Here is a 5543-nt window from a genome sequence, read left to right on the forward strand (position 1 = left end):
CCCAAACCCAAACCCCCTCCCTCCCTCCAGAACCCAGATGAGCTGTAGTTTGCCAGGAGCCCCAAAGCTCAGCTATGGACCCAGAAGGGGATTTCCACCGCATTGGGCGGCAGTGTCAGCTGTGGGTGCAGCAAACAGCTTCCTGACGTGGAACCTGCTGGTGGTGTCCCCACCCGCTGCAGCAGAAGCTCCTGACTGGGTCCACAGCTGACACTGCCAACAGGGTCCGGGAGCAGAGCTCTGCAAGGGAGCTTCCACTGTGTTGGGAGTGGATCAGCATCAGCTGTGGATGCCACCAGCAGGTTCTTCTTCAGAGCTCTTGAACCTGCCAGCTGCAGCCAGAGCTGGTGCCGCTGCCCACCCATCCGCTGTGGCGGAGACCCACCTGGGCCCACAGCTGATGCCACCGCGTCAAGGGTTGATGCTGCTGGGCAGACGCAGTCCCACGTGCCTGGCACCGTGTGGCAGCTGGAGCTACTGGCTGTCCGTGGGCCAGATCCAAGGAGGTAGTGGCCATCCACCAGCAAGCCAGACAGAATCTATTGGTGGGCCAGATCCAGCCCACAGGCCTTATTTTGCCCACCCCTGCTCTAAGATAACTTTACTAATACTAGTCCAAAGAGAGCACATCTCACTTTCTGAAGTACATTCCTATTCCACTGAGGGAGATGGACAGCATCTCCATTCTCTCAATGGGCAACTAAGTAAATATTCCCAGAAGTCAATTCCATTCTACCCTGGGGAGACATATAGCTCTCCCCTTCGGGTAATGGAAAGCCTAATGCAACCCCAGAGGGCAATTTTATTCCACTCAGTAGGAAACATAGCTCTCCCTGTCTCTCAATGGACAGCCTTGTACATTTCTATCACACTGGAAGTTCATTCAAAGGAGAGATGCTCTGCTTGCATTCAGCTCAAGGGAGACATCTATTTGAATCAGTGCGACGATTTGATAGGGAACAGCACTAAGACTACAAACAGACCCGGGGAAATGCAATAAGAAACCATTTTATCCCAGGAGCTCAATTGTTCAGACATCCATATCTGTTGTCCCAGGGCAAATGCTAAAAAGGTTTACAGGATAACAAGTGTTAACATTTTGTCCCTGGACAATGCAAAACACGTCTGAACAGTTGTCTCAGGATTGCACTGTTGACTCAATGGCAGAAAAGTGGCACTGCATTCAGCCACTCACTAAACCACTGGTTCTCAATGTTTTTTCGAGTCCCAACACCCCTCACAACTTTTCTGAATGTGGTGGCACCTTCAGTTGAGAACTATGCTCAACTTACCGCAGTGCTTCTCAACCCAGGTTTTGCTGCCCCCAAGTAAAACTGCCCTGAGTGCCTGCTGCACAGCCAGACTGGGAAGGGCTGTGACATATGTAGACATCTCCTGCATTAGGGCTCTGATTAGCCTAAAATAGGCAGGAGGATAAGCCCTTCCCAGTCTGACCCTGAACAGCACTTCCAGGAAACAGGCACATGGTAGGACCAGGAAGAGCTGCAGCCTCAGCCAGCTCTCCTTAACGAAGGTGCGTGTTACAGGTCTGCACAGGGGCAGCTTTACCTGACCACTGCCATCAAGACGCCTGCATTAGGGCACACCTGAGGGAGTCTCACAGTACCCTGACTGGAAGGGTGATGTGTGCATGTGCCAATCCTGGGACTTTTCTATTCTGCGAGGAACACAGGCACCAAGTCTATTCTTAGCTTGACTTCAGTGTGTGAAGTAAAGTGAAGAAGAGGAATCACACACTCACCTCTTACCCAATAGCTTTGGGCAGGGGTCAGCAACCTATGGCCCATGAACTGGATCCAATCCCCAGAGCCACTGGATCCAGCCCACAGAGCTAGAGGGCTTTGCCCAAGTGGGGGCCAAGGAACAGAAGTGGCAGTGGTCAGGTCCAGCCTGCCCTGGACCAACACTGGGTCATTCTAGCCCATTACTGCTCATTGCCAGAAAACGTTACCAGCCACTGGCCTAGGGATTAAAGTACTTGCCAAGGAAGTGAAAGACCTAAGCTCTAAACCCCACTAAGCCAGAAGGGACCCACAACTCACATTTCCCACTTGTCAGGATGCTAGGCATGACTAAGTATACCCTCTGTTTCACCTGTTGAAGCTGGGCTAATGTGTGGACAAGAATGCAAGGACCATGGGGCCAGAGAGAATGTATGGAAGGGGGGGACTAGATAGAAAGAAATTCCAGGGTGCTGCTCCCAAATGCATTTAATGCCTTTTGTACCAAATAATCAATGAATAAAATGAGCCGAGGAATCTCTCCCTTTAAGGCAAGTGTTCAGCATGTTTTTTCTCCATCTACGTAATCAGAGACTTAGACAGAACATACGTGCTTCTGCATGGACCTGAGCTGTAGCACAAAGCTTAGGTGGAGAAAGAGGTCTAGGCGACTGTTCTGGAGCACTTCTGAGTATATTCAGTAGGGCAAAGCTATTCTAGCTCTTTTGGGATCTTTCCAAGCCAACATTGTGACATATAAGGACTCTAAACATCATTAGTGGTTTTGTGGCTGCTGAGGAATTTGTAATAGGATCTCTGTTAATGACTTGGTTATTTCATAGCCTGAAATGCCACCTGGAAGTCTTAGGGGCAGATTAGTATCTCAACCTAAATCTTTTAAATGTTAAACATTAGTAGGGGGTTTAAATACAGCATTCTAATAGCACCACACTGTCACATACCATCACTACCATATATCATACCCACGAAGCATATCAGTTAGTAACTCTACTGAATCCCACAGGAACCTGAGAGAACACAGAGTATTTCCTAATTACATGAGCTGATTATATAATTAGCATTCTAATAACAGTCAATCTTAGACTCTTGCTGATTATGGTGTACTAATATTCCTTATGCCGCATTCTAGGTCTCTCCAACAGCCAAAAACCAGGCCGGAACTGTCAAATTCCACAGACGGCGGGTGTTTCTCCCACCTGGCCGATTCTCTCCCCTTTGCTCTGACCAACAGACACATTTCCCATGAATCAGGTTGCTCTGAAGTTTCCCCAGGTCCAAGGTTCTTTTGTGTACTGGTTACAAAAACCATGTAGGGGCTCTTTTTTTTTTTTTTTATCTACACACTAAGCAAAATAATCACATTATTTCCACAGTGCCCAGGTTCTTCACACCCACAGAAGGAGACACAGCATTCTTTCACCTCCTCTTGAGAATACTGCACTGAAACACTGTGTATAAAAAAAGCTACACGATGTACTGCAATAATCTGCCTCTTATATTATCTGAACTGTCAGTTTCTTGACTTACATTTTAAGTGGAATGACAGTACAGGAACAAGTGCCAGATATTGTAAAACTAAATCATATCTCAATCTTTCACTAGTCCAGCAACTTTAAAAATGAAGAATGTGTGACAGGCCATCAATGTCTCTGAACCAGCAAGCAAGTATTAGATTGTGGCATTTACCCGAGTAGATGAGGTATTTTCTCTGAGTAGACAACTAGTCCACTGACTCAAGAGGTGCTTCAAGAAAGTCTGTTTCTCAATGCTTCAAACAACAGGTGGGTGCATACACTGTTTCATCCTCTTGGGCAGTGCAGCTTGTTCACTTATCTGTAACCAAGCCAGCTTTGCCAGGGACAAAGCCATGAACTCACCTACTCCTCATACCTTTTAAGCTATCTGCCCTGCCTCTTCTCTCCCTTTCCACCTGTGCACAAAAGAATATTCTTTCCGCCCTCGTCTTTTCCCTCCCTGCATAATCAGACTAGTTCCAAATAAGAGACAAAATATCAAATTTTAATAAACCATCTTGTTTGGTTAAAATTAAAAAAAGCCTCTCAAGAAACTTCCATCATATGATTTCCTATCACCTGTGTTAATTTTAATACATTTACCCAGGAGTTTTAATTGTGCCTCATTAACTGATGCTAATATTAGAAAATGGAGCCAATGCATGCCTCCAAATATTCAGGGACTTGAAAACTAGAACATAAAAAATTCCCATCCTGAATTCTTAATTTAATTCATACTCCCATTTAAATCAGTGATGTAAATTAACTCATAATATCTTACTGATTTGGAACTCTTAAAGAATTCCACTTTACCTTTAAATCTTGGTATCCTTCTGTCACTAAATGGAAATGTTTAATACTACTGTGACTATGCTATTTGCAGTTTTGTTACTATATTGTTCTTGTATCGTAATCTCTGTATTTGGAGCAGTGGTTCTCAACCCTTTTAGACTCAAGACATCCCTCAACAGACCCAGGGCACCCCTGGGATAGCATCAGCTTTTACCTTTCATTTGTTTTTTTGACTGGAGAAAAATAATAGAGCTGTTCTTCTGTTGCAAACAACTCAAAGAAACCACAACAGGTCAGAATGTTTTTGACATGATGGATTCCTGCTTGAAATCTCTGAGTTTATCTTGTGAATCATGTCTGCACACCCAACAGTGCTAACACTGGTTGAGAATCACTGATATAAAGGGTTCACTAACCCAGTGGGTGCCAGCTTTTTTAGGCATAGCCAAATTAGCTCTGCACCCTGCCAAAGTGCTACTTCAATCCTCTTCTTCTGCCTCATCTTTTGACTCCCTACTCTGTGCTCCCTACCTGACCCCCTGCTCTGCTTTTTCCATCCTGCCCTATCTGCAGCTGTTCTGCCTGTCCCCTCCCCAATCTGTTGCATGCCACATGCAGACGCTGCCTAAGCCACTTGTGGTACTTGTGATGCAGTGCGGCCACCCCTGCTCTAACTAGTGGGCTGTAAGCTGGATATGGACAGCTGCTAAGAAAATGAGCAGAAAAAACCTGACAGCAAGTACAATTGTATCACAATTCTGTTGAACAGAGAGTACTGCAGATTGAAAGGAGCTGCAAAATGGACCCAGAGGCTTCACAGCAGAAACCCGGAACTGTGAAACCTTGGGCAAGTAAATCAAACCACCATATTTACTTACTTCCAAGATGAAGTTTTTTCTTTCAACATGGCAGGGGGAGAAGCCACTCAATTTGTATTCAAGCACAATGTGAAGGGTGGGCAGACAACTGCTATAGCCTCCTACTCTAACTTGCACGCATTCCCCTTTTCTACTTCCCACCACCTCTGCCCCCTGCCCCCATCCCAGCCCCAGCTCACCATAGCCTCTCCTCTCCTTCCCTCCGCCACCACTACTTACCAGTTGATGCAGCACCAGCTCCGTTCTGACCTGGGTCATGGAGCACAGGGTAGTCCCAGCCCTGTCATGCAGTAGGAACAGCGATGGTAGTATCTCCAGCATCTGGAGCTGCCACTGCTGCAACCACTGCTATGTGGCCATGGGGTTGAAGCTACCTTGTCCTCCATACCCTGGGATGGCATGGGGTCAGAGGCACGTTAGATAGCAAGTACTGAGCGTGAGGGGTTTGAGGTGGCAGGGGGAGAGACAATGCAGGTGGGGTGACAGAAGTTAGTGAGAGATGACAGGGAGCACAGGCATTGTGTGGGGGCACAGGTGGGGGAGGCAGGCAGGCAGGCAGCAGGAGGATGTGACAGAGTGCAGGCACTGTGGCGGGG

General features: G+C 46.9%; 1 protein-coding gene across 1 annotated transcript in view; it reads right to left on the minus strand.

The window, feature by feature from the left end:
- DOCK3 (dedicator of cytokinesis 3) overlaps positions 1-5543 on the minus strand; it is a 791467-nt gene that overhangs the window by 583581 nt on the left and 202343 nt on the right. The gene's annotated exons all lie outside the window — the stretch shown is intronic.

The sequence above is a fragment of the Gavialis gangeticus genome, unplaced genomic scaffold (assembly GCF_001723915.1).
Source record: "Gavialis gangeticus isolate Ggan-Ray unplaced genomic scaffold, GavGan_comp1, whole genome shotgun sequence".
NCBI lineage: Eukaryota > Metazoa > Chordata > Crocodylia > Gavialidae > Gavialis > Gavialis gangeticus.